Raw genomic sequence first — 11,542 nt, forward strand, 5'->3', positions numbered from 1 at the left:
AAGACCAACATAATTATGAACCCTCAGCCCTGGATCTGTACAATCTGCTCAGGACTCCTAGATGTTTCGTATAGTCTCATCGCTCTCTAACATATTCTGGTGTTCTGTTTCAGGAATCCTGAGCTGGGGCTCTGTTCACTTGAGCCTTACTCCCAGTCTTGCATCCAAGACAACTTCCAGCTCCCATGTACTGATCCTTGGAATTCCCTGCGAATGTACCCTGACTTGCATTTCTCACGAGGCCATGCCATGAAGACAGAGAAAGTGCGGCATTCTTTCTCTGCCATTTATTACATTAGAATATTGGGAAATTGGCTCGACATGTACACCTAACTTCCCTCATGTATAAATGAGCAGGCAAACAATTCCAGTTCTACAGATTTACATTAGGAGTGAGTTAGAAAAACACATCAAAATGATTAGTGCCAATGTGTTTTATGAATTTAAGCAGTATTATTTAAATGATTTGTAACATTGGAAATTATGGTACCTGGAACATAACGGTTTTCATTATCTTTGCACAGATGATGCGAGGAAAGCATCTAGGATGCAGAAATGCTTCCTTTTTTGCTTTCATTCCAAGAAGCATTTCTTTCTGATCCAATTATTTTTTTTAAAACTTACTTTCCACTCCATCTCCCCTTAGGTGATTAGGTTAGAACAGGGTTTGGTGAGAGGGGTTACAAAACGTTGTGTTACAGAATATATCTACAAGATCAACTGTTGAGTTCAAATGGAGGCACCCTCCATGGATTATCCATGCTACCCCTGAAGCTATTGATTTCATTTCTTTTTTTATTTTCATTGATTTCTAGTCTAGTCATTGATGGCTAGTCTAGGAAGAAAGAACCTTGGTTGAGCAAATTCCTCCATCAGATTGGCCTTGACTATGTCTAGGTGGCATTTCCTTGAATGTTAACTGATGTTGGAGTGCCTGGTCTACTGTGGGCAGCACTGCCCTATGCAGGTAGGTCTGGACTCTGTAAAGTTAGTTGAATGTGAGCTTAAAAGCAAGCCAGTGAGCAGTCTCTGTAGTTTCTGTTTCAAAATCCTGTCTTGGTTTTCCTTGATGATGGGCTGGAACATATAAGATGAAATGAAGCTTTCCCTTGCCAAGCTGGCTTTGATGAGTGTATTTATCAGAGCAACAGAAAACCAAAATTAAGCAAAAATCACAGTGCCAGATGTGGGATATCTTCCTGACCAGCGAGATTCCAAAAGCCCTCAAAACTTTACAGGTTGTTGCCATTGTTCTTCATAGCCCTCCAGAACTTGATGGTAAGACCCTATTGCTGAAGACACTGAATCCTTTTGGTCACAGGTCACAGAAGGGTCAATCTGAATCTGAAGTGGAAGCATCCTGTATAATGGCTAGCCTTCATGGTTCAAGAAAGTGCTATGTAGGCTTCCATGGGAGAAAATCATCTACAACCTTACTCGGGGGAGAACCATTCAAGCTAAAATGTCAGGCAAGATGTGCCCCTAATGTGTTAGTTGCATCACTGTCATGGGAGTAACCAGTGGCTTTCCAATTGGATACTAGGCATATTCCACACGAGGGAATACACCAGGTTCTTTAAGCTCATCAAGAACCTATTGTTAGGGTGATATAGGCCCTATGAAACAACCTAATGCTAAATACATTGACGAACTTCCTTCCAAACATCCATATTTGTATCTACAGATAATCGTTGCACTCAGCTCTCATCAGAGAAAAAGCCTCTGACTACCATGGGCAGAGACGTATAGCTGGACAAAGTGCAGGGAATCAGTGGTGTTGATCTGTTGAGGTGGAAATAGGAGAGCTAAGTCTTCTCCTCCACAGCTCAGAGAATATCATGAAAGAGTGGGTGGCAGGAATATATGAACCAGAAGATGGGGAAGTGGACAACAAAAATATATCTTTTAGATTGGACCTAGTAATTGAACTCCTAAACTGATTGTGGCTATGGTCATAGGCACAAGACGAGGCCCCTCAACACTTCATTTCAGATGGGAGTGGCCATAAAACCATCCACTCCCTTGGCAATCAATATTTATTGGAGGAGGGGTTCTATCCTGAAGGCTTAGATTTTTCAAGACCTACCTTAGTGAGAGTTCTTAAACCCTTTAACTGTCCTTTAGCCTACCACACACCAGTGGTAGTGGAAAGGAAAGGATAATAGGACTATGGATGATGTGGACCTGCTTAGAAATACTTCTCTGAGGGATTTAAACCTTCATCTTCAGGATATCAGTTCAGTTGACATGAATCAGCAGAGGTAGGTCGATCAACTTGCAAACACCATTCACGAATCACCAAGGACAGTTCAACCCTGAAGAAATTGCTGAGCACGTCCTATTGGCCTGGGTTCGAGGAGGCAGCAAGAAGACACTGCAATGTCACCACAAGAAGTTCACTGGTGGTTTTCTCTCTACAAAGCCATGACAAACAATGGTCAGTGAACCAATGCCACAGCAAGGTCAATGAAGACCAGTGAAATCAAAGTCCAGTGAGCATCAGCGAAGATTGCCAAGACAAGCAAATGCCATGGTGTTGCTCACTGTTGTCCAGGGCTATACTTGTTCCCTTTCTAAACCTCAGATTCCCTTTACCCAGACAGCTACTTGAAACACCATGTGTTTGTTCTCAGCAAAACATCCTCTCCTAAGACAGTTTCCAGAACAACATATCATGACACAGTTGAGTCTCCAAAGAAACCAGAAATTTCTGCTTCACTACCATCTTCATTCCTGTACCCATATGTAAGTTGTTCTGTGGAATTCCTCTGTACTCATGTAATTAATAAACTTAGGGAATACAGGCAGAAAAGAGACATGAAATAGGAGGGGGGACTTATTCAAAATATCGATGCAAATTGGAGAGGGAATGGAGTGAGAAAAGAGGTTGACCGAGGGGCTGACACAGGAGGATTAGGGAGGAAGCAAGGGGGAACTGAAGGATGGGATTCGAGAACGAGGGAGGGGGATGAGGGAGGGGAATTGGGAAGGGAAATATAGAAAGGAAATGACTAAAAGTCATTATATAAGTATAAGAAATTGTTACAAAAAAACATCAAAATCATCTTTTTTTAAAAAAAGTTTAATGTTTCTCTTTATAGACAGTCAATCATTACTTAGGGATTATTTTGTTGGATCAATTTTGTCTTTAAGGCTTTTTTTTTTCCTTCGAGTAAATTGTCAGATGTGAAGTTTTAGTTTGAGTTAGTGCCGTCCAGGGTTCTGTGTAACTTAAAAATCAAGTCAATAAACACTTTATATTTATCATAAAATCCCAGTGAGTTCTCTCCAGTAATTTTCCTTTTATCACACTCTACCCACAGCCCTTCTCAAAATGCTGCCTGAATTAAGTACCTGCCATTGAATGGGACACAAGTTCAAACAAGTGGAATTGGGAAAAAGCAACTAAAAGCAAACAAAGTAACAAACAGCAAAACTTCTTCCCTCTGCATCTGGGATTCCATTTTATGGTTTTGGAGAGTCTATTACACTGAACAAAATCAAAGAGTAGGGTCTGAGGTGGTGTTTAACTTAGTGAAGAAAGGCAGGCATAGCTGCAAATGGGGGGTAGGCCTAGGTAGGCTGTCAGGGCGGTTCCTCTTTTGGATGTATGTAAACACCAAAGCTGAGAATGAAGAGAACCTCCAAGTGAAAACGACTATGCCAAATTTCATGAATACAAGAGTGTTTGTATCACACTGACTGAACATTCACACAAATAAATGACACCACAAGTCTTGTATGCATGTTTACACACATCAAGTGGTGCTGTGTTTGGGGGGTTGTAAAAACAATGATTGTGTGTGACTGGAGAGGTGGCTTGGTAGTTGAGAACCATTTCTGCTCTTGCAGAGGACCTGAGTTCAGACCCTGCCACCAACATGTCGGCTCAGAAGCATTGATTACTCTTGTTCAGTTCTGTGCCCTGCTCCTGTCTCTTGTCTTGATGAATACACATGTGGTCTTGAGGGAAACCGACTTGAGCCCTGTGGGCTCCCATGTCTTATTGACAGCTATACCTGTTTTTCTTCCCTAAGTTTCTTGTGGCTACTGTATATGTATCTTTTATACAGATACAAAAAAGCCAGGGAAACACCTATATATGTTATTTAAAACATGAAAAAAAGAAAGACAGAAAGAAAGAGAGAGAGAAAGAAAGAAAGAAAGAGAGAGAGAGAAAGAAAGAAAGGAAGCTGAACACCCTCCAGGTCTGTAATGTGACCATCACACTCCAGTTGCTATGCTTTCCCCATCATGATGGATGGTACCAGCTCAAACAATGAGTCAAAATAAACACTTCCTGTCTCTTTTTTTATTGCAATTATATGTATTTAAATTTCAAATGTTATCCCCTTTCCTGAATCCCCTGTCTCCCATTCTCTCTCCCCCTTCTCCAGTGATGTTGCTTTTCTTCCCACCCACTCCCATCTCAACACTCTGTCATTACACCCACATTGGGGAAATGAGCCTTCAGAGGACCACGGGCTTCTACTCCTATTGATGAAAGACGATGCCATCCTCTGCTCTATATGTGGTTGGAGCCATGGGACCATCCATGTGTACTCTTCGGTTAGTGGATTAGTCTCTGGGAGCTCTGTGGGGGTCTGGTTGTTTGATATCATTGCTCTTCCCATGGGGATGCAACCCCCTTCAGCTCCTCCAGTCCATTCTTTAACTCCTCCTCCATTGGGGTCCGGGTGCTCAGTCTAATGACTAGCTGTAAGCATCCTCTTATGTATCAGTAAGGCTCTGGTGGAGCCTCTCAGGAGACATACATATCAGACTCCTGTCAACAAGCACTCCTGTCTTCACTAAGTTTTTTCTTTTTATTTTGTCATAGGAACAACAAGAAGAATCAATATTCTCCCTCTTCATATCAGCGCCATGTGAATTGGAATCAGTGCTTCACTCAGCCCAGTAGGGTTCTCTTGGCTCCATCCACAGAGCCTGGAGAGGACATGGTGTGGCGATGGTCAGCATAGACTCTTGATGATCTATTCTCTTTGTGAGAAACAAAACTTCATGTCATTGATAAATACAATGAAGGAGAGTATCGCATGTAGTTATTCTAGAGAATATTTTTGTATACGTATTCTCAGCCACCCTCGTTGGGAGTCAGGGACAGTGTGAGTCGCCGAAAACATATTAGTTCTATGGACCACATTCTGCATTCCGTGACATCATAGAACTTGGCCCTGGAATGCAAATTCTTAGCTGAAATATCTAGCTCTTCCTTCCAGGTGTAAATGTGTCTTGGGTCTATGACTTCTAACATGAATCAAAACCTATAGTTTTGGAAGAAAAATGGTCTCATGTTAATGGGAAATGTATCTGACATGCATGCCTTCGATATCCTTTTCAACGTGAAATTTATGGAAGGAAAGGTGTGATCAGACACACAAATGCAACCTAAATCCTAAATTCAAATTGTTTGAGTGTTTGTCCTAATGCAGATGTGTGTGTATGTGTGTGTGTGTGTGTTTACACATATTTCTGTGTATGTGGATGAGGAGAACAGAGGCAGACCTTGCACATCTCTTCATTCATCTTCCTCTTCTTTAGTTTTTGAGACAAAGTCTCTTACGGAACCCAAAACACACTGTTCCTGGCTATCATAGGCATCCCACACATGTTATCCCCTTTCCTGGTTCTCCACTTTCCTATTTCCCTCTCCCCTTTCTATTATGAGGGTGAACTTCCTCCCACCCACTCCCACCTCAACACCCTGGCATTCCTCCACACTGGGGAAATGAGCCTTCACAGGAACAAGGTATTCTCCTCCAATTGATGCCAGACAATGACATCCTCTGCTATATATGTGGCTGAAGCCATGGGACCCTGCATGTGTCCTGTCATTATCCCTCCAATTATGAGTAATGGGCTGTCATGCAGGTGCTGGTAATTTCACTGCAGGCACTTCTTCCCACAAAATTATCTCCCCAGCTTGCATTTTATCCCATGTTACTGGCATGCTGGAGATCCTGTATTTTGTTTATTTGGCCCATAACTAGACTCTCTTTCTTGGACTATAAGTCAGTGATCTACCTTCCCAATGCTGTCACCCTTTAAGACATTTCCTATGTTGTTACGAGCCTTGATGACAAAATTATTCTTGTTGCTACTTCATAGTTGTAATTTTGCTACTGTTATGAAATGTAGTAGGTAATCATTTTGGAGACTGAAGTTTGTCAAAGGGATCATGACCACACACAGGTCGTGAACCGCAGCTATAACTGGTTGGTGGCAAGAAATATTTGAAGGACAAACTGGGGAAGACTGTCACGCCCACCTCGTCCAGCAAGGAAGACGCAATACCGTTGGGTCCTTGTCAACTCCCTTTATTGCAGGACACCTTCATTCCTGATATGGGGAACCCAAACAGCAAGAGCACTTGCCTAGCATAGACAGCAGGCTGAGGCTATGCTAATTGTCCTTCAGGGATTGGCGGAGCATGAATCAAATCATTAGCATGGTACTGCTCCTTCATTAGCATATTACCGGCCAACTGTTGCCAGGTGCAAAGCCTGCCCATGCATAGTATCCTTGTTTGCCACAGGAGGGCGCCCTACATCTCCCCCTTTTTTGTTTTACTAGAATGAGCCTGGTCTAGGCCTCTTCAGTTACGTCCATCTGCTATGGTTCCTGTCTTAGGTCGTTCCTCTATGTCACAGCCTTATCCCTTGGCAACCCTCTAGCACCCGGCCCCGTGTCTTAGATTGGTCTGTGCATGAGGAATGTTGCCCGTCTCTGGATACCGCAGTGCTGTGTTACAGTAACTGCCAAACGACCTAGGGCAAACTCTACAAAAGAGGCCAGCCAGAAAATGAGTTAGTGGGGAAATCATGATCACCCTATCGCGTGTAATGAGGAAACTTCAGCGATGTGCAAGGGCTGATCAATGATCGTTGAGTCTCTCTCATCCCAGTGCAATGGATCCACAAATCCGTGGGGTGCAAGAGCAGAGAACTCAGATGTCGACTAATTTTTGAGGATAGATAACCAAATTTCAGGGGAGGCCCCTTGTTCAATGGCCACAAGTGCTTGAGTGATAACAACCTTGTCACGTTTCTGTTGAGATCTGAGTTTGCAAACCAACCATAGCATGAACACCAATCCACAGCATAGGGCTGCACCAAACAGAGCCACTCCCGATAAGTACTGGGCAACTCATGTGGTTCTCCTCAGCTGCTACCACCAAGGGCCGTAGTCAAGCTGCTTCTATAATAAGAATTAGAAGCAACTACTCCAGAAAGTTCACCCACTGTGCTTTCCTAACAATAGATTGGGGGAGGGTAACTCCAGACACTGCAGACACAATGGCTGCAGCAGTAATGGCTGCTACAATAGCAGCAAAAATGCCAAGGTCTTTGCCAGGACAGTTCAAGATCAGCCATTCATTTCTGGAACAAACAGCAGGCAATGGAACCATGTCTGAGATCTGCATAACCAAGGCAGAGTTCCCCAGTCCACAGCAGCTTCACGCAGATGGCATTCCTGTGAATCTACAGACTGCAAGATGACAACACCAGTTAAGACTACAATAGCAGGAAAAATGCCAAGGTCTTTGCCAGGACAGTTCAAGATCAGCCATTCATTTCTGGAACAACCAGCAGGTAATGGAACCATGTCTGAGATCTGCATAAACAGGGCAGAGTTCCCCAGTCCACAGCAGCTTCATGCAGATGGCATTCCTGTGAATCTACAGACTGCAAGATGACAACATCAGTTAAGGCAGCAAGAGTCGCCAGGGGAATGAGGGGGGCAGTAATGGCTGGAGTCCAGTCCTCTCCCGCAAGCTGCAGTGCACAGAGGGTCTGAGCCTAGGCCACAGTAGGGCGGGACACACGCAGCGGTAACACTGACTGCAGCAACGCCAAAATCTCTGTGATGACAAAAGATGAGGGGGAATCTTCCATCTTCCTCTCAGGGCAGAGGAATGACTCTAGGGACTGGAACCACGAAAGCTGAATCTTCATGCAACCGGGATCGTCAAGTCTCAGCAACCAACACTGGCAGCTGGATACTCTTGTAGCATCCTGTAGAAAAAAAAAAAAACATCCCCTCTTCCCCATATAAAATACCTGGACAAGATCATGTCAATATGTGGATATTTCTATTTTACCTAGGCAGAAGTATGCCTAGTTTTAGGGTGCCATAAACTTTGGCATTCAAATTTTAAAATTGAAATAAAAGTAGCATTATTTAGCATAAAGGGATAACTCCCCCTTTTTATGTATTAAGATATAGACTGTCTAGTATCATTGTCCTCCCTCATTAAGGGGTCCAGGCAATCCAGTTTGAGTTCTTAAATGTCCTATAAAGGAACAGTACTTAGTGTTCTTAACCACTAGGCCATCTCGCTAGCACCTCACAAACTTTATTTATCTAAATATAAGCATTAATAAGAAATGTCAAATCTTGTAAATATTGTCTAATTTCAGTCTTACTAGAAATCCCTGAGCTGGCAGGGTGAGGCTGGGCATTGAAAGTAAGCAAATGGAGTCTTCCTCTTCATATCAACTCCATTATCACCTTTAAAGAACTGGGTCTATGGTTTTGTTTAGTTGTCTGAGCCAGAGAACTGAAAGGACAATGAGTTGTCAGAAAATTCACACTGAAATCTTCACTCACTGATTTCTTGTACAAAACTTTTCTCTAATAAGCACATTTCCTATGGGTTGCATGCACAAATATACAGGAAGTACAAAAGCATGCAAAGAGTAAAATTATCAATTTTGCCTGAAAAATTTGTATATGTAATAGGCCAAATATCAGTATTTTGTAAAATCAATTAACTGTTGTTTGGAATAAGATATGTTTTACCAGGTTTCTTTAAAAATACTTCCATGACTCTAGCCTACAATTCTGTATAACACAACTGAAGCTTTATTTCCAATGAGGATAAACAACAAAGACATAAGTCCTCTGGTAAGGTGAGGTACTTAGCCAATTAACATATCCTTAGAAGTTTAAAATTAGTTTCAAATATTCTTTTCTGGAGTTGTGTAACAGGTACTCCCCAAATATTAAAGCTCATTTTTAGAGCAAAGATTTGTAGTAAAAATTTTCATATACACTGAAAGATTTAAGTTCTAACTTCTTACATTGAACAGGCAACAAAATTACATAATACAAGGCTGTTAGCCATTCTTTTGTAAAATTTTTAATGATATCACTTTATGGGCTCTCTAAAATTATAAGTAAGTTCACAATGAAAACTGAAAATCAATCTTCTAAAACTATCTTGAAATGGCAGTTGGAGTAAACAAACTGGCTGTAGTGCTCTCACAAGTTCTAAAACCTCATCAATCCTTTGTAAATCCTGTAACAATCTCTACCTGTTTGATTTTTTCTCAATTATAATAAGTTTGAGTTAGTCAATGTAACACTGGCAATCCTTAATAACAATCTTTAAGTTCTCCTTGTAAACCAGAGCACAACCACAAGGTGACCTGAGTTCTGAGTAGTGACTAGGCAGCTGTTCTTGGGGCAGTGGAATAAGCAGCAAAATACAGATAACTCCAGGGCAAACTAAAACTTTGGAAAGCAAAACTCAACTTCTAACAAACTAGCCTCTAAAATCTAGTCTCCAAGAAACCGAGTCTATCCTTCATGCTACAAAGTTTGACTGCCAATTCCTACATATGAACGCATGATTGTGTGGTCTCCAATACCCCAATAAAGAGACATTGCCTTAAAATCTTTTAGAAGCCTGGTTTCTAGGATTAGATTTCCATAAAAATATCATCCCAATTTAGACCTGTTTCCCTAGATTGGCTCATGCCACATGCTGTGTAGAATAATTCCATCTAAATTTACCAGTTTTATGTTAACTTTCTGTTACCAATGTTACATTTTTTAAACCATATCCAATAACTTAAAAGCCAATAGTCCATAACCAAGTCATGGAGAGAATATTTATACATTTAAAACCAATCACAAACAAAATTGAAGTAGCTACACATATCTTAGCTACAGGTGCAAGGCTCCAAGTGCTGATTGAAACTGCTTTTTTAAGAGAAGCACCTTGTCACCTGCTAAATCTCCTTGAGACCAGGAATCCAAGTAGGCACACTCTAAACAATTCTTAAGACAAAAGTTTATCTTTTTGTTTGATTCTTCTGAATAAAATTCAGGTGGTCTACCTCTATCAAATCTAATCAGTATGACTCTGTGAGGTTTCCAGAGCCTAATCACATACCTTTCTATAGCCTCAACTTGAGCTACAACAAAAGCTGCACTGACCCCATTTTTTATCTCTGCCTTCTCTCTGTTCATTTTATCTCTTTTTCTATTCTTTTTTTCTTTCGAGACCTTTTCTCCCTCCGACATACTTTCTTGTTGCTCTGCAAGGACCTTCTGACCTGTCCTAATGGCTTCCTCACTTTGTTTATCCTCCAAGAAGGCAGGGACCATTTGCCAAAGAGGTTTTGGTCCGGGCTTAAGCTTGCAGTGTGTGGCTTCTCTATCCCACACAAAGAGGAAAAGAAACAAAATTACAAGTCCTAGCCACAAAGGATTGATTGGAAACAACATTGCCGTAGTTCCCAAAACTTTTCGCCTATATACCAAGGCTTTCAACTTCACTAACGTCTTGGCCTCTATACCAACCTTTTCAACTTCTCTGCTTACCTTCAGAGAACTTTATTCTTCGTCTCTGCATACCTCCAGAGAACCTTATCTTTCCTTATCCGGGAATTTTCCGACGTCGCCATCCTGAAGCTGAAGACTTCTGGATACAGGAGAATATTCTCAGGTTCCCGTATGGGCCACCTCGTCCAGAAAGGAAGACGCAACACTGTTGGATCCTTATCAATAGCCTTTATTGCAGAACACCTTCATTGCTGATACTGGGAATCCAAGCAGCAAGAGCACTCGCCTCATATAGACAGTAGGCTGAGGCTATGCTAATTGTCCTTGAGGGATTGGCGGAGCATGAATCAACTCATTAGCATGGTACTGCTCCTTCCTTAGCATATTACAGACCAACTGATGCCAGGTGCAAAGCCTGCCCATGCGCAGTAACCTTGTTTATCACAGGAGGGCGCCCTACAGAAGACAACAACCAGCCCTGGGTCCTAAGGCAATCGTTTCATGGACCTAGCTCACCTCTTCACCTCCTTAAATATGGAGTCATGGAGGGAGATTTGTGACTTTGAATAAAACAAACCTTAACAGAGACAAATGATGGTTCGTTGTTGCTACCATTTTGGAATTTCCTTCCCAAAAACCCACATTTTAAAAATCATCGAAAGCAAGGAAAATAGGAATACAGATCTGTTTGTGTGAGGTACTGCCCACAATTCATTTTTTTCAGCTGGGCCTCAACTTTAGAAGACTGCAAGCATTAGCCACTTGAGAAATCCACTTCCTGCTCATGTTTTGTTGAAGAAAAAAAAAAATCCAGCTAAATAGAACAATAGAGATGGAGTGTACAGGATGGGTTGGTGGTTTAGACTCTCAAGGAAAGCTTGCACAAAGTGAGATATGTCAATATACCTCAGCTGACTCAGAATCAAACAGGTGAGGACCATAGGAAGCC

This window comes from Rattus norvegicus, chromosome Y, assembly GCF_021556685.1.
Source record: "Rattus norvegicus strain SHRSP/BbbUtx chromosome Y, alternate assembly SHRSP_T2T, whole genome shotgun sequence".
NCBI classification, from domain to species: Eukaryota; Metazoa; Chordata; class Mammalia; order Rodentia; family Muridae; genus Rattus; species Rattus norvegicus.